This window comes from Pantherophis guttatus, chromosome 2 (genome assembly GCF_059756535.1).
Source record: "Pantherophis guttatus breed Tessera chromosome 2, ASM5975653v1, whole genome shotgun sequence".
Classification (NCBI taxonomy): domain Eukaryota; kingdom Metazoa; phylum Chordata; class Lepidosauria; order Squamata; family Colubridae; genus Pantherophis; species Pantherophis guttatus.
The window spans coordinates 171508664-171527171 of record NC_142064.1 but is presented as its reverse complement, the minus strand read 5'-3'; the positions used below and the strand labels follow the sequence as shown (position 1 = coordinate 171527171).

Sequence of the window (18508 nt, the reverse complement as noted above, 5' to 3'; positions counted from 1 at the left end):
GATCCAGACTGCAGGAATATTGTCGACAACTAGGTAACTAAAACAACCTACCTCATGGCTGCTGATGCCATTGTGGTGGACTGCTATGTAATTTTCATTAATGGCGGGATCGCCGAGATTCCTTTCCACATTGAAATAGCAATAATTCAAAAAGCAATAGTATGGTTCAAATAGCAATACTATGACACCCATTGCTCCCAGAGGAGCACTGAAAAAAGGTAAATGATGACAGCTTGGTTATTCATTTAAGCTAAGTACACTTTAGATGCTCAGATAATTGTAGGCACCCATTAAGAAAAAAAAAAGGCAGCTTGTGCTTTGTAGCAGTGTGTGACTCCAGTCTCTACTACAGCTGAAGCATTTGGCAGGCATCCAGTTGTGCCCATCTGCTGATGGAACAACATTCATTAGTGGAGCAGATTCCTTCTCCTGTTGCACCTCCCATACTGTCACATAACATGCCCTGGAGGGTTGGGGGAGCCTCTGGAGAAGGTTTTGGCAGTGTTCAGCAGACTATAAGGGAAGGAAAGTTCTTTTGCTTGGAAGACTAACCACTCAATGTTGGATAAGTTCTGCAGCTGAATCAGATGGTGGGAAAATTAATACAATCTTCTAAAGTGTACAGTATATTTTAAACATTCATGTGATTTTTATATGTGTAGACACCTTTTTCCAAATTAAAACATTAAGATAAAAATGTCATCGGAGAAGGAGAGCATATATTATAATTAACTTTCCAACTAATTATGCGATTTATTTACCTTTTCAGGAAACGTTTTCTAAACTTGGTGGATAGTAAATCAGCCACCATTTCGGGAAAGACACAGAAATTTTTCAAAGGCAAATTAAAATGGCTTTCTGGTTTTAACTAAGTGCAAGACAAAACTCGGCTTTAATTTAGGAAGATGCTCTAAACGTTTCTCTAATTATCATTATTTCACATCTTCAAGTAATGGAATTAAGCCATGAAAACGAGACTGCACTGTATAATAAGAAAATTATGACAGTAAAATGTCTCAATTTGGAAAGGAAGAACTGTTATAGTAACTCCAAATATTTAAAATTCTGTACTATGTGATTCAAAATTGGATATGTAAAACAATTATGTAATGGATTATTATTGTTTGTATTGACTAAGTGTGCCTTTGGTCTAGTATTGCTGCTTAACTTGGGATGCCAATAGATTCCTGTAATTCTCTGTAGATTTGCTCGAATTCTTCTGGAAGATATAGTAAAATAAGCAGCTATCCTTCATTTTAATGTCTTTTGTTGGATCAGCAGAACAAACATTGCTACAATTTCCCCTTTCTTTTGGATAATTACAGCTTCAACACAATATTACTAAATGATTGACTTTGGAGTGGATTAACACAAGTAATCTTATTAAAAAATATAGAATGTAGAGTAACCATGATGTACAAAAGTTCTGATTATCTCACAAGGCCCATATGAAGATAATTTTATTTAGACAGAGTTTTAAGTTAGACTCTATTAATTTCAAGTTTTATTCTTCATTTTATGGCTCTATTTTTGAATTTGATGAATAGATGGGATGATGGGGACTGATCCATGGACATTTATGGAGGGGGACAAACGACAAAAAGGGTTTCATGGGGCAACGTTTGCATCAGATGCTGCATAAATGACCCAATTGTTAGTTGAAGAATGATGACAGGACCCTTTCTCATGTTGATATTATTGTGTAATGATGGATTTCCTAGGATGATTTTAAGATAGTTATAAACAGTCTGAGGTATTGGATATTGATTTGTGTATATTGTAAGCAAATGTACTTTACAAATAAATATAAATAAATGTCCTACTCCTCATCTCAACAATTTCCTGGTTTCAGCCTAGCATTCTCAGAAGTAATAGGCAATTTAACTTTCCATAATGCCCTCATTTAGGGTTAGCCCAGGATCCCCTCCATACTATAGAAAGTATTTATCTTAACAAACAGAAACATAAAGCAGAAGGAAATTAAAATTATAACTGGATTATAGAAAATGTCAGCATGTGGAAAGTAGAGTGACAGTACATGATTTTTTTTAAACCAGACTTGCTGCCAACATTTGAACCAGTTTTCCATTTGATGATTGCAGTATTGTCACTTCCAAATCTTGGCAATTATACAGAAATCTGGTGTGTCTTTGACAAATATGAGTCATATTTGCATGAATGAACATAATGTATTTTCATGGCATGTCAATCATTTCATGTCAAGCTATCCTCTTGCTCACGATATTTCACTCTCCTTTTTGTATGCTACATCTTTGTCATGCTTATAAGTATATCACTAATGGACAGTCATGGGATTCAAGTCATGTGAATTTTATATCACTAATTGATAATCACCCTTACATGCAAAAATGTTTATGCAGCTTTAGGACTGAAACTAACATTGCTAATGATTGTATTCAAAATATGAACATGTAAAACTGAATTTGAAGACACAACACAGTTGTCTGCAAATGGCAAATAGGATACTGAACATATTTATTTTTAATGGAGGGCCTTAGCTCCAGTGTGAGAATGTGATAAAATATTCTTGATTTGACAGGAAAAAGGCAACTGTTTTTCAGCACATGTCTGGCCTCTTTTGCCAGACTCTTTCTTTCTAGTACCCTTCATTTTCTGAAAAAGTTCAAGCTTACTTAAGTATCTTAGGTATCCAAAAAGCTTTGGACTTTAATAACTTCAGATTGTCCAGAGGTGAAATAAATTGTAATTTCTCAAGTCTCCAAAGTTGCTTGGTTATAAGGAAAAGTGTTTGCATGGGGAATTTTTTTCTGGGGAGATATCAATTTCTTTGATAATAATTTTTGGGACACTACATATTTTGGTATGTATAGCCTGAGTCAGTGATAGGCAAATCCATATGTTTCTACTTGCTAACTCCATTTCTTGGTTTTTGCTCTCTGTTTTGCACTCTTTGACTTAATCCTTTGTTTCTCTAAAGTTCTCATTTTTCTCTTGGAGTTTCTCCCCAGGTACAACACATGAAAATATACCAAACAAAGTACAAACAAACATCAAGCCATATATTATCCACCAGGTCTTTGCCAAAAGCAGTATCAAATGTTTCGATGATGCTTCCAGTGCCTGAAACATATGTCAGCAATGAATGTCAATATTACATCTGCTGTTATTTTATTTTTCAGTCCTAATTTGATGGCCTAATAACTTTCCAGTTGATCAAAGCATGTCATACCAAAAGTCTCCATTGTCTTATTAGCCTTCTCAGTACAAAGGGATGTGACATTTTGTATACACATTCCATCTGTTTCTATAATGAAATGGTGCATCATCTTGTAATCAGCCTTGGCACACCTTGAGCTCAGAGGAGTCACTGAAAATGAGAAAACACCTGGTAAGGTGTACAGTTCAAGAGATTAAACCTGGAAGGCTTGAGCCTGATTCCTCCCTGGTTCAGATAATTAAAACTCATCAGGTAGACCAGAAGCAGAAAGAGCAGTGAGCCACAGTGGCGATCCAGACCAGCAGAGTGGCTGTTTGATATCTAACCTTTCTCATGCTCTATTTTGAACAAGAAACCCAGAACCATATTGTGCCTGGCTGATCCTCCATGAAGGAATAGTGTGTGGAAGAAACATGCAACAGTGATTTTCATCTACTGTTGATATAACACTCTTCTATCTCACTTCCTTATCACCTCTTTTGCTCTTCAGAACTTTTTATTGCCTAGCTTGCTGGGATAGCTTCCCCTCACCCTCCCAGGAATGGTTTTTGTTCTACACAGTGAAGACCTATCTGGCTGCTACTGCAGGGAACTTGTGTCCTCTACTCTGCCAGAAAGAATATTCCACTGCAGCTTCCTGCCCTGGGAGTTGAACAGCAGAGAAGAGAAAAGGCTAGAATATAAAGATTAGCTCTTGTTTTTTTTCCACCGCCTTCACCTCAGCAATAAAACCTGCATGACATGATCCGTCTGGATATGAGAGTTGCATGCAGTGCCTATTAACTATGGACCTTGGTGTTTTGTTTTGTCATTCATCTGATTTCCATGCCTCTGGCACTCATTTAGTTTCTTTCAGGTACTGTATATATTTTATTTTGTAGTTCTGATTGCAGAGTATGTGTACATACATTATATGCATTTGCTGATGGCATTATAAATTTCTTTAAAGTGCTTTGGGAGTCAAATTTGGCTTGAAAAGTAAACAAAAAATTTGGAACAGATAAATAACATACCAAAAAAGGTTAGTAAATCACATTACTTCTGCCTGCAACAATTGAAGTTGAAGCAATCTTCGTAATACTTTATACTGAAATCTTCATGTTCACAAGGAGGCAGCACGCAAGAAAAAATCCAACTCCTTTGCAAATATATCTGCTCTTGAATGTATTTTTCTTCTGTTTTCCCCATTCTACAGCAACAAACAATATTAACTCATGCTTTAAGAAAACTGACGTTTTGTTTTGAGTCAATTGTTCCTGAGGCAAACCGAGATCTTCTCTCTACGTGGCTTTTGCGCAGTAACAAGACTTTGTCTGATATTTAGCATTCCTGGCAGTGCTGGGGTTTGGATACAGTTGGAACATTTCAGTAATTACCAAACTGACCATAATCAATGAAACCCGTTAACCTCAAATTATCTTACATCAAGAGCTAATTAAATATTTTAGCAACACAGATTTGCAATATATTTTACAGTAATTTACATATAACCTGCCAAAATCAGAATGATTATTTTATCCTCACCATTTTATGAACAGCTTTGATACATATTTTGCATATATTTGAACTTTAATGAACTGGTAAGTTTGTGTGTGGGGGCTTTCTATCAGGTTTGCCTGATACGCCAGTTGCGCCCCTTTCTGGATTGGGACTCCCTACGCACAGTCACTCAAGCACTCGTCACTTCTTGTCTGGACTATTGTAATGCTCTCTACATGGGGCTCCCCTTGGGGTGCACCCAGAGGCTCCAACTGGTGCAGAATGTGGCCGCGCGGGGGATTATGGGAGCGACTGGGCGCTCCCATGTGACTCCTCTCCTGCGCGAGCTGCATTGGCTTCCGGTGGACTTCCGGGTGCGCTTCAAGGTGTTGGTGATCACCTTTAAAGTGCTCCATGGCTTAGGGCCGGGGTATGTACAGGACCGTCTTCTGCCACCAATTGCCTCCCACTGGCCAGTTTGCTCCCACAGAGAGGGCCTCCTCAGGGTGCCGTCGGCCAGACAATGTCGGCTGGCGACCCCCAGGAGGAGAGCCTTCTCTGTGGTGGCACCTACCCTCTGGAACAATCTACCCCCAGAGATATGAGTGATCCCAGACCTCCGGACTTTTCGTCGGGCCCTTAAAACCTATTTCTTTCAGTTAGCCAGGCTGTCCTGATTTTATGGTGGGTTTTTAAAATCTGAAATTGGTTTTGAATTGAAATGTTTTAAATTATGGGCCAAACTTATTTAATTATTTTAAATCTATTTTAACTTTTGGGTACAAATGTTTTACTTTGGCTGTTCACTGCCCTGAGTCCAAAAGGAGAAGGGCGGTATAGAAATCTGAAAAATAAATAAATAAATAAATAAATAAATAAATAAATAAATAAATAAATAAATAAATAAATAAATAAATAAATAAATAAATATTATTTTCTGTATACACATGCACATTTAAATAACTCTCAATTTAGGAAAACTGAATGCTGGATTAGACCAAATAACAATATTGACTAGCTTCTTACAATGACCAACCTACCTACCTTTGGGAAACTCATAAATATAATCAAGTGGAATCATGCACTTAAAATCTGTCAGCCCCAAGGTGTAGATCAGACCAAGAAATTAATGCCACTTTAACATTAAACATTACATTTATTTAGATTGCTTACAGTAGTAGAATCTTGCAAAACTGATTATGGTTTACCCATTCCCCCTCTTATACTCATGTGAATTAGGGAGGTTTCTCTCTGAGACGTTTATGCATATCTTCTTCATTGTTAGAGCTTATGCAAAGTTTTTCTTCATGTTGCTTTGGTAAAAGCTCTCCCCTCTATTAATTTAAATCATCTTCTTTATCTCTACAGATATATTGCAACTTGTTTTTAAGGTTTACAGACTGCATTAATGCTTTTGTTATTACGGAATGAAATGGCTATCTCTTTGGAAAATATTTATATTAAGATTGTGAATTGGGCTTGTGATGATATACAAAATGGATAGCTATTGCAATTCAGCCTGCCTCTTTGCTCCCTCCCTGGGGCTGGAGGGGCATTTACATCAACAGGTTCAACCCCCTACTCCATGTACGAATCTAAATCACAGCATCCTTGATGAATAGCTGTCCAGCCTCTGCCAGAAAATATCCAGTGACCTTCTACTGGTTTCATTGTTAAGCTGCTCTTACTAGTAAGAAATCCTTTTAATGTTACAACAGAATCTATCTTCCTGAAATTTGTATCCATTATTCAGTATCATACCCTCTGGAATGACAGAAAACAGGTCCTGGCCTTTTTCTGTGTGATATTCTTTCAGATATTTGAAAAATATTGTCATATTCCTTCTGAATCTTCTAAAATCTAAGTCTTCTCAGTTCGGTAAAATCTCTATAGGAGTCAGTTTCTGTTTCCTTAATTGGACTAGGCTTATGAATACATTGATAGATGGTTATTGCAGTTTATGCATAATCTTTGTAAGTTTGATGCAGTATGCAAGGCCATACTGAGATTCCAACTCACAAAGGAATGAGGCAGGGATGTGTTTTAGCTCCCGTGCTGTTTAATCTGTATATAAATTGACTTGTGGCCAAAATAAATCAATTAGAACATCACCCCTCCCCCCAATTAACAAACAGACATATTGCAACTTCATTGTGTGCAGATGATGTAGTACTTCTATCACAAATGTTAAGTGGACTTAAATGAGCTAACAGAAAAGCACAACATATCCTAGCAGCACCAAAATTATATTCAGCTAAGGCTCATATACAACTACTTTTTGGTGACTGGCTAGGAACTTACACTTCCTTTACTCCTCTTGAAAGTGTTCAATCTACATTCCTAAGGGCTGTATTATAGAAGTTGCATTGCATTCCAAATGTAGCATTAAGGAAGAAGCCAGGGCTGTTTAAAGTTGAAATGGGTGCATGGGCCTGCATCATAACACGACGGCTGAAGTTACTGGGTTTTTCCCCCCCAAGGCATTTGAGTTCTTTCCTTATTGAGGACAATTACAAATCTGTATGCCAGAGGATAATCTTACAAAAACTTCAACATTCTTGGTTGAAGGTGAAGAGGCATTCTTAATGATGGGTTATGAGCATGCAATCAGCGGATTTAAACAACATAGTAAACACCTGGTAGTCCAACAGGACCAGTTGTCACCTAAGAACATTTTTCTGAGCAGTCAAGTTCCTTTTTACAAACCAGGAAGATACATCACATGACTGTTTTCAAATTCCAAAGAGCGCTGCTTTCATGCTCTTCTCAGAGCATTTTTGGAGGGCCAATACAAAAAAAAGTCCTCTATGAGTTGTGACTGTGCCCCTGTGGAAAAGGGACTCTTGAAACTACAGCTCATGACCTGCTATACTGTACCCTCTAAAAGAATTCAAGGACCCACCTTATAACTCCTTACCTGGTAAAACATTTCTGAAATTCTGAACAGTTGTTATTAATTGGCATGATTCAGTCTCCTTGAAACTTTTTTGAAGTGTGATACCCAGAAATGGACCTATAATCAAATGGGATAGGGTCAAAGCAGAATAGCTTTAAATGATAACTTCCAGTGATTTGGGAAATATATTTCTATTGATGCAACCAGAACTCATTTTTTTGACTTTCTTATAACCATATCACTGTTGACTCATATTCATTTATATTTAATCACTGCCTTGAACAATTTATCCTAAATACTGTTACAATACCAGGTATCTCCTTTCGTATTAGTGTAAATCTTGGGGCTCTCTCAGCTTGGTTATTAGCTTGCAGATATTTTGTCACCTAACATAGGTAACATCATCAGTGCAAGAGAATGTGGGGTTGCTTCCTATTTATATACAGTAGCTGGGTGGGAGTGTGATTTTTCTCTTTGGTAGCTCCTTGATCAAAGTATTGTTTTCTGCTTGATAGTTTGTCAGGTGTTAATTCCTGTTTATCTGGGTATTTGTCAGGCACAAAGAATCAGGACCATACATTAAGTTGCAGTTTAGAAGATTTATTACTACACATAAGAATCTAGACAACTAATGTTCAATACTAAATTGATGTCAGATAAGAGTCAAAAGGAATTCAAGAGGGGTTGTACTTAGACCATTTGTAGGAACATGATAACTCTAGGCTGGTGACCTGCTTAACTTTGCCTCCCAGCCCTCCTTGCTCTTCTCCTACAGTATTAATGGCTAGACAGACGTGTTCTGGTCCGTTTGTTTCCTTCTTAGCTTTTTAAAATTGTCACTTTTTAATCATATGTAAATAAGGTTTATTTCTATGTATCTATTGATGGCTGATTTGTCTGAATGGCAAACTTCCAGGAATTCTCTAGTATTTTGGGATTTAGCTTGGTCTAGCATGCTCACAGTTTCCCTGTTGAAATTATGGTTGAGTCTGTCCATATGTTGTGAGATTAAGGAGTTTTCGCTGTGTCTTCTGACTGCTAGTTGGTGTTCATGGATGCGCTCTGCTAGTCTTCTGCCTGTCTGTGCTACTTAATGGTTGTTACAGCCCTTATACTGTATGTTGTTGATGACTCCAGTTTTTCACCTTGGGCTACTGCATCTTTGGTTTGTTTAAGATATTTTGGAGGGCTTTAGTTGGTTTGTATGCAACGGTAGTGTGGTTGTAATAGTTTGTGGTTCTTTCTGAGATGTTTTTGATATATGATACTATTATCATTTTCATAGCTTGTCTTGATTGTGCTGGAATGGGTTAAATGGTCAGGAACTTTTTGATAAAATTACAAAGGGATCCATTTTGTTGGACAAAGTTGTATACGAGGTCTGGGTTGCTACAGTGCATTTGTCTTCATCTGAATGTTTTTACACAGCTCCTCTTGTGGGAGGTTGGGTTTTGACTTTGGTAATGGAACATTTGGTTAGAGTGTGCTGATTTTTGATAGATTTGCATCTCTAGTTATCAAATTTTAGCAAATTTTACATTTTATAGCAAGGGTCTTCAAAATTTGAAGTGCTCTGATTCTACAATAATATCAAATAACCATCTCTCATGAAAAAGAGCTATGCACTGGTAGGAATCCCACTCTGCCTGCACAACTGATTTTTATGCCACAATCGAATTATAGGTATAACTTGCTTCTGGGACAGGAACTGTCTTTTGATGGTCTTTGTGCTCAGAGCAAAAGTTTCTGCAGCAGTCATAAACTCACTCCTGAATTCTGTCCATGGTGATTTGGTCAGGATCTAGACACTCTTTTCTGGTGGTGGATCCTCTGGGCTTCTCCTTAGAAGCATCATACAGGGAACTGGTACTGATCATATGCATCAGCTTCAGGTAGGGTGAGTGCATTGACCGCTCATTGCAATCCATCTCCCAAGACACTGGACTCTCACTTATCTACAACAGGTGTACAAAAGCTGTGAAAGAAATCCCTGTCACATGTATCTTGTGCATGGCCCAGTCCAGTAGCAGCAGCTCAGTAAAGGCTGTATGCTCTCAGGCACAATGGGAATAATTATAGTCCTCCTCAAACTTGCTTGCAACCCATCATTTATAAAGTTTCATATTTGTTCTTCAAAAAAGGGTTTTGGAATACAAGAGAGCACACACATAAATCTTCTTCTGAAGCACCTTTGGGAGACTAAATCCAGAGCATTGCACAGCTCTAAAAATTTATAGGACAAAGCATTTCATATCCATATAGCACCCTACCACATCTTGAAGAGTTAAGGAAAGTTATGTCTTCTGGAAGTTTCATACAGTTGCTTTGAAGGCTAGTCTGATTTTCTCCAGTGAAGACTATCAGAGACACAAAGCAGGTGTGCTTGCTGAAAGCTGTGGACTGCCTTTAATAAATTGTGTGAACCTTCTGAAGTGTGCAGATTTATTGCTTTGATGAAAGTGTCTTCTTTACACTAACATGGTTTGTGAAGTGCCCCTTTGAATGCTTGTATGCTTTAATATGTATAATTGATCAAATTGCAACACTAAGAGGTATAAGTGAACAGGTTGATACCTATATCTTCCTCTGATATAACTGCCTCTTCTCCATTTTTTTAAATGTTAAGCAATGGGGACCAATGTACTGAAATATTTAATCAAATTCTAATATCTTTTAAGCCTTGATTGTAAACATGGACATCTAAATAATTAATTTTTCTATGGTGTGCACAGTTCTGCTGATGCGCACGTTTAATACATTTGCTATTGGAGGACATAAAACCTTTTGGGAAGCCTCAAAATATCCCCTAAGTAGGTCAGTTCAGTAACCTGAATGTGTATATTTAATATAGGAGTAGCCTATATTCTTAACACAATTTGTTGATGAGAAATTAATTTGGGGCTACAGATTTATTCTTAGTAGCTGAGATAAGAGTCTTTCATGAGATTCTGTAACAAGAAAAGTGGTAAATTAACCAAGTTGAATATTGTGATTTCAAAATGTCAAAATAATAAAGACATTTCGAAGAACAAAACTTAAAAGGCAGTTTTTTCAAATGGAAATGTTTTTGTTTTGGATAAAATGGTGGGTTATCCAATAAAGACATTTGGGCAAATATTACCGGTACTTTCTAGAAGAAACTTGCACCCTATTCTCAGCCTATCCTCTATGCATCAACCTGCACCCTTTTGACCTGGAAATACAGCCTATTTCACTCTGCCTTTCCTTGTAATCTGAAAATGACTGATAACCTGCTTATGAACTCTGAAGGTATCTGCCTGGGAACAGAGAGAAGCGTGCAAACATAAATGATTCAGAGGTGTTTTCATCACTCATAGTGGCTGCACTGATGCCCTGCAAAGTGACAGCCAACTTATCCAGCTGCTGTGAATCTCATCTAAACAGAACATTTTAAAGGAAATATTAGGCCTAAATGCTGCTCCACCCCATGAGTATGGGCCTTTATTGGCCTCTGTTTTGCAGGTTGCTGCCACACAAGTCATATTGTTTAACAATGGGCAAAAAGCAGAGCTCTGGAGAGCCAGATCTACAACCTTTCCCATTTCCAGGGCATTCACAAACAAGTCTGGTCCACTCCTCCCACCACTATTCTGTATGAGAGATTGTTAAGAATACACAAGACACAAGGTTCTCACAAGACTGATGTATAAAATGTAGAAAACTGTGAGGGAAAGCAATGGGCTACCTCCACAATGTCTTGCCAACTGGCATACATATCAACCCATCAGACATAGAGGAGTTTCAGAGATCTGAACTTTATAACAGGAATGGGAATAGATTTAGAAGTTGCTGATTTAGAATTTACAAGCAAATAAGGAGTTACCTTAAGGCTGTATGCACTAAAGCCACTGACTAGGCACAAAGATCTGATGCAAAGGAATTGGCCAGCAGGAGTGAAACTTACAGATCTCCAGATGTTGCCAACCTTCAACTCTCAACAGCCCCAGCCAACATGGGCAATGGTGAAGAATGGTGAAGAATAAGAGCCTAGATAGCTCTGCAGACTAAAAGCATTGTGATTAACACCAGCTGTCTGCAATTAAAGTAAGTTCGAATCTTGCCAGGCTCAAGGTTGACTCAGCCTTCCATCCTTTCTAAGGTAGGTAAATTGAGGACCCAGTTTGTGGGGGCAATGAGCTGACTTTGTATAAAATATACAAAAGTATGAAGGCTATTGTTTAACGCACTGTAAGCCGCCCTGAGTCTCCGGAGAAGGGCGACATATAAATCAAATTAAAAAAAAAAAAAGAATTGGAGTTATAAGTGAGCAACATTTGGAGACCTGTTGTGATCTAAATTAAAAGAATTCAGAAATCAGCATTGATCTGAGAGCTGAGCAATTTGGGTATGAGTCCCCCTCCCTTTAAATCCATTTTCCTTTCTCCCTTTCCTCTTTGAATAATGTTATATTGCTAATTGATAGGCTTCCACAAACAGAAACGTCCCATTTGAATGCCTAAATTCACACATCCTCAAAAAAAAAAAAAAAAAAAAAATCACAAAAACTCATGTAGCTGGTGAAAATTGATGTGTGTGCGTGGGAGAGTGTTTAGAATGTTTAATAACATTTCAGCTGAAACAAGTCTGGGCTTTAATCTTCTTTGAAGATATATCACCACTGTAATATACGGAATGAAAAGTGGAAATAGGATAATACTTGGCATATGAGTGGAGTGGAATAAGAATAAGAATAAGAATAAGAATAAGAATAAGAATAGAATAGAATAGAATAGAATAGAATAGAATAGAATAGAATAGAATAGAATAGCTTTATTTGGCTTAGACACACACTGTCTCCAGTGCAGAGTACACTTACAGGTATTCTTAAAATTGCTTGGCAGCTTTATCTCCTTAGGAATTATTAGATATGCTAGATTCACAGTGACCTGACATTTGTGAACTTCATTTTAAACTGTAATAATAACGGCCTGCCTTTCCTTATCTACATTTAACTGTATAAATAACAGCATGTGATTGGTTTCCATGTATTTACCATTTGAAATCATTTGTTTACTATGCTATTTGCAATCTGTTGATATATTTATATTATAGTATATTATTTCATCAAGCTTAGGATTGGCCAGTGTCCTGCTTTACAGATGCTAGTTCCATGCTGAAGGACTGTCAGAGGACAGTCAGGCAGTCTTCTATTTGAAGAATGATCTAAGTCCAGTTTCGGAAGCGGGAATAGACGATGCCTTTAAGTCACCTATCTTGAGTGAGCAGGGGGACACTCATAGTTCTTGATTAAAAGTTCTTTTCCCCCTACAATACAGTATGTTGACATATAGTGTCTGCATTTAAACTTACACTAATTATTTCTGTACTTCTAAGTTATCAAGGATGTCTTATACACGTCATTAATATGTAATCTCTTTATGCAAATCGGTCATCTTTTGTCCTTATTTTCTCTACCTGGTGAGCTTCATCTTGAGAGAGGATCTGATCCATTTTAATTCTAGACAGAAAACACAGTAACCACATCAGATCAATACTAACACCTATAGACTATAGAATAAAAACCTGAGAAATGCGTATTTCTTCTTTGTCTGAAAAGGACAGTTGGGTGGTGAGAAACTTGGGGAATCGCACTTTCTTTTCTGAAAGATGCTTTTTTGTTATAGTGTTTTGTTATCTTCACAGTACTTTAAAAGTCCAGGCCTTTGTAAAGAGCTCAAGGAAACCATACGGAGACAAGGTGGCTTAGGTTTTACCTTGATTTTCACCTTCATTCTTTTACAGTTTTGCAGCTTGCAGAATTAAGTGGTTAAAAGAGTGACTGAGGCTTGGGCCTAGTGTTCTGGTTTTAAATAGATTTAAATCAGTGGTGGGTTGCTACCGGTTCACCCCAGTTTGGGAGAATCGGTAGCGGCAGCGACGGGAGGCTCTGCCCACCCGCCTGGATGTTTCTGTGCAGAAGTGTCACACGGGCGTGCATGCGTGTGCCCAGCTCCACCGCACATGCACGTGCGCCTCCCACCAGCCAGCAGGTCTTCAGGTCTCTGCTATGCATGTATGGGGAGTGGGGTGCTTGTGGGGAAGGCCCGTGTGCATGCACGGAGGGTGGGACACATGCTCAGGGGCCTATCGCATTTTAGGGGTTCGCATACGTGCCCCCCTGCACCCTGTTTTGGGCCTGGAAAGCCTCCTGACCAACCTGAAAGCCAAAACGGGCCCCGGGGTGTCCCTGATTGCCCCTGATTTGAATGCTCCACCCAACCCCATCCTGCATTTTGACCAGCATAGGGTAGCTTGCTTCTTGACAAGAAGCCATTGTTCTGAATGTTTAGAATTATTCAATTACAACATTGATATGTGAGTTGAACTGCATTTGATGCAAAAAGGAATACAAACAACAATTACCATCCCATATATTCAGGTGCTTCGCAGGTTGTCTAAGACAGAAGCATACATGCTGCAGGCACTATTCCCAACCTATGTGCATTCATTGGAACATTTATAAGAGAGCTTCTGTGCATACAGAGGTGGAAGTAAATGCACATATATTATGGTAACTGCTGGCAGGATGCTGCCCTCCCACACATACTTTAAATCTTTTTGCACATCATGTTTATAACTAAATGGCTGATCTCGATGTATAACAAGATCATAAACATTCCTTTTATTTAAGGATTTCCACAAAAACAAGCACTTAAATGAAGGATTGGGAAAATATTTCAATTTCAAAGTGCGCCAACAGAATGTAGTTGGTAGCTTTGGGCAGAAGTTTTTTTTAAAAATGGAATTCTTAAACTCAGAAACTATTTTTAACTGTTAATGATTTTGATTTTTAAGCGATGTTTTAATCAAGTTCTCCAAGCAGCAAATAACAGCACGTTTCTGCTAATATAACTATTTACTCCCATACCTCTTGATGATTCAGATTTACTTTATTTTTATGTGAAAATATGTTCAGAGAAAACCAAAGATAATAGGAATCACTCTGCATTGCAGGCATCATAAAAGAGATGCAGCAGTTGTAATTCAAAGCATTTCATGATGCAGGCTGTGCATTGCTCTTTGCGAGCATGCAGATATCCTTTGTTTTAAGGTAAGACATCTTCAGGCATCTGTCATGTGTGTTGTGTAAAAAAGTGCATTTTCTATTGAATAAGCAGATCCCACAACTGGACTCAACGACAACTGGCTCAGTTGATGTCCTGAGATATTCCAGCCTTCTCTAATGTCTAATGCCACTCACCGGGAATTCTGGAACTTGAAGTCTCAACATTTCTAAGGGACATCATTCTGGCACCCAAGAGGTTTCTAATCCGTAGGGGCAGCGTTAGACACTGCATTGTTTGAGACAGATTCCTCCTCCCCCAATATGCCAATTTGTTGTAGTTTTTGCTGCTACATGAGTAGCTGAAGAACAGGAAAGCCCATGAGAGTAAAAAGCTATGGACAACGGCTCCTTCGAATGAGACATTTTTTGACAAATAGCTTTGGGGAATGCCTGTACTCTTATTTTGTTTAAAAATGCCTCTGCTAGGCTAGAATGTGAGCCTCACCATAGGCGAGAGACAGAATGAGGATTGACAACATTCTTCCAAAGCCAGAGTGGACAAATCAGTTTTGACAACAATGGTATCTATCACAAACAAATGCATTCCGTTTGCAACACCCAGGTTAAGCCTTGGAAGTATAAGCATATGGGTGGAACAACTGGCCTAGTTTTGTGTGTTTCTTGCCCCTTAGCTACCCCTTGTAGCTACCTTACTGACCAAAAGGTGAGAGAATTTGAAAGCTAGGATATTCTTCTAATAAAGATATTGCCCAACTGTGCATTTCACATCTTTAAAACAACAGCATGGAGATGTTAGATTTATGCCAAGCCAAAGCATGAGCGTGAGCATGTAGCTACAGGCACAAGTGCATGTGGGAAAAGCTTGCCAAAGGTAAGCAATTTATGTCCCTCTTACAGTCTTTGTAGGAATATCCAAAGAGCGCATATTTTTGTACTTGCTTCACAAGATTAGAAATTCTGGGGAAAAAAATAATATGTACTCTTTTCAGCAGTGGTAAAATGCTGGGCCGCGTGATAGTTGGAACCTTTTTATTTACTTTTTAAAAGCATTTTTTCACTACCGGTTCGGGCGAATAGGTAGTAAAAAAATGCTTTAAAAAAGTAAAAAAAAGTTCAGACAATTGCGTGGCACAGCAATTGCTTAATACTTTTTAAAGCATTATTTTACTACCGGTTTGCCCAAACCTGAGTGAACCAGTAGCATTTCACCCCTGCTTTTCAGGTATTCAGAGGAAATATGTGGTAGGTACATAATTTTGTTATCCAGATTTCTTCTGCATGTGTGCTCAATGTTTTTTTAGAATCAAACTAAAGAATCACTATACAACTAGTCCTCATTTACTGACTGCCTTGTACAGCGACTGTTCACAGTTCTGATGGTGATGTAAAAAGTAACTTTGAGAGAAATCTTTGCATTTAGGAACTCCACAGGTGTGCAAAGCAAAGCAAAGCTGAAATAAGCCCATAAGCATAGTCACAGTTTTATTTAGCGACTGCTTCACTTAACGACCAAGTTGCTGGTCCCAATTTTGGTTGTTAAATGAGACTACCTCTAAAGGGATAAAGAAAGCGCCCATGTTGTGTTTGTTTTTAGCCAAAGTAAATGGCAGGTTTGCATTGCATAATTTTTACTTCCTAATCTCACCAATGCAGCTTGAAGTGGATCTGAACGAGGAATATTGGGAACATAGTGGATCAGCCAGTTTTGGTTCCTGGATACCTGGCCCTCATTCTTCCTGTATTATTATTATTATTATTATTATTATTATTATTATTATCATCATCTCTTTTATTCATTAAACATGAAACTCAGTCAACTGAACATTTATAAATGTATCATAAATACCATTGACTGGTGCTAACAGTTGATATAGGTTGCTGCCAGTGTCCTAGATATCAACCAAGTATCTTCTTAAAATGTACAACGTTCTAAGTAGTGCCATTTTTTGCAGTTCTGCTGGTGTTATTGCAGGAAGCTGTAATTTCTTGATGTATTTTGAAAAATTCTTGGACATGGTACCAAGTGCTCCGATGACAATGGATATCACTGTTACATGTTTCATCCATAATCGTGTAATTTCGATGGCCAGGTCACTACATTTTGTGATTTTTTTTCCAGTTTTTTTTCTTCGACTCTGGCGTCTCCTGGTACCGCGATATCAATAAATTGTATTCTTCAGTTTTCAACAATGGTCATATCTGGCATGTTGTGTTCCAAGTGACGATCTGTCTGTATTCGAAAGTCCCACACGATCTTCACCTTCTCATTTTCGACAACTTTTGCCACTTTATGTTCCCATGACTTTTTGGATGCAGGTAAATCATATTTTTTACATAAAGACCAGTGGATTAATTTAGCAACTCGGTCATGTCTAGCTTTGTAATCAGTTTGCGCGATTTTGCTGCACTCTCATATTAAATGTGAAACAGTTTTTATTGTTGTTGTAATATTATATTATTATTATTAAAAAAAAGCTACTTGATAGTAGTGAAGATACTGTAGATATAATGGTATACTGTATGAGAATGACTATAAGGAATAAGTGGAAGAGGTGCTATTTAGGAACCAATCAGACAAGATGAGGGGAAGCCCTAGGGGGTTTAGTAGTCAACAGGAAGACACTTAGGACCCACCCTAATGGACCAAGCAGTTAAAAGTGGCAGTGGGAAGCAGGGCTGTTTTAACAGAATTATGGGCTCCAGGCAAAGCAGTCTACTGGGGCCTCTACAACAACTACTCATCACAGAAATAAAAATGTAAATGGTTAATAAAATTAAACATATATATGCATGTTAGTATTAATAAAAAATGCAGTAAAATGTAATAAATATGTTGCTGTATTTATAAGATACAAGGTGCATTGAAGGGTTAGCATACACAGATTAGTGGGGGGGCCCTATGCTCGTGGGGCCCAAGGGCAGGTGCCCATCAGGCCCATGCATTAAGACAGCCCTGGTGGGAAGTTCGTACTTTTTGACTTGCAAGATTCTTGCAAGTAAATGTTGCCTTACAGTACATTAGCTCACCTAGTTGTGTTTCCTGCCTGGTTTTCCTGGGAGGGTTGACTATGTCATAGCATGCTATTAAATGTGAGACCCAGGTACTTTTTGAGTGACTCTAATTATAGTTTATTTCAGTGTATTATCCCATTGCCTCTAATCATGACTCCAGGCAGCAGTGGTGACAAAATAGAATAAGGCAATTTGTTTGAAACCAAATGAAACTTATTTGGGCTATAGGAACTGTAACCCATTATAAACTTCTGCACTGCTATGATTTCTACTGGTATAATCAAAATGTCTTTATACTCACTCACTACTACACAGAAAGAAGAAAGTGAAGTAATAAACCAGCCAAGCAGATGTTGGTACTTTGCACACCTGCAGGATTTTGCAGAAGACAAGGAATCAAGAGAACATTTATCCATTTGCTCCCTTGTCTTAAAGGACCTGCCAGATCCACCAAAGGCGAAAAACCTAAAAGAGAAGTAGAAACAAATTCCTTTCAAGGGACAAATGAACTGCTTCTGAGTTCTGTGCTTCTCCATTCTGAGTTTTGTTCTGCAGTCTGTTCTGTTCTGTTCAGATTACATTGTAGCTGGACCAGAAAGAAACTTACTTAGGTATCTTATTCAGTCACCACTGTGAGTGGCAAAGATGGGCAGAGTGAGATCCTAAGAATCTGGACAATCAAATGATGCAACACTTTGACATGGTTCAAATGACATTTTTGCCATTAAGTGACTATGTAGCATCAAATCAGCTGCTATCTCTGTTTTTAGTTTTCATCTTTATCATGGATACGTTTACTTCAAGATAAGTCTACTTTATCTTACCTTACAGATAAGATACAAATATTTATGAATATGCATAATTTAGAAAATAC

At 38.0% G+C, this 18508-nt stretch overlaps 1 protein-coding gene and 1 long non-coding RNA gene across 4 annotated transcripts in view; both read right to left on the bottom strand.

The window, feature by feature from the left end:
* The window catches only part of SHISA6 (shisa family member 6), a 333085-nt gene that overhangs the window by 87041 nt on the left and 227536 nt on the right, over positions 1 to 18508 (bottom strand). The window lies entirely within an intron of this gene.
* Positions 3021 to 7785, bottom strand: LOC148115430 (uncharacterized). Its single transcript, XR_015731945.1, has 2 exons — positions 7596 to 7785; positions 3021 to 3349 (listed from the first exon to the last, which is right to left on the bottom strand). It is a non-coding gene; the product is annotated as an uncharacterized LOC148115430 (long non-coding RNA).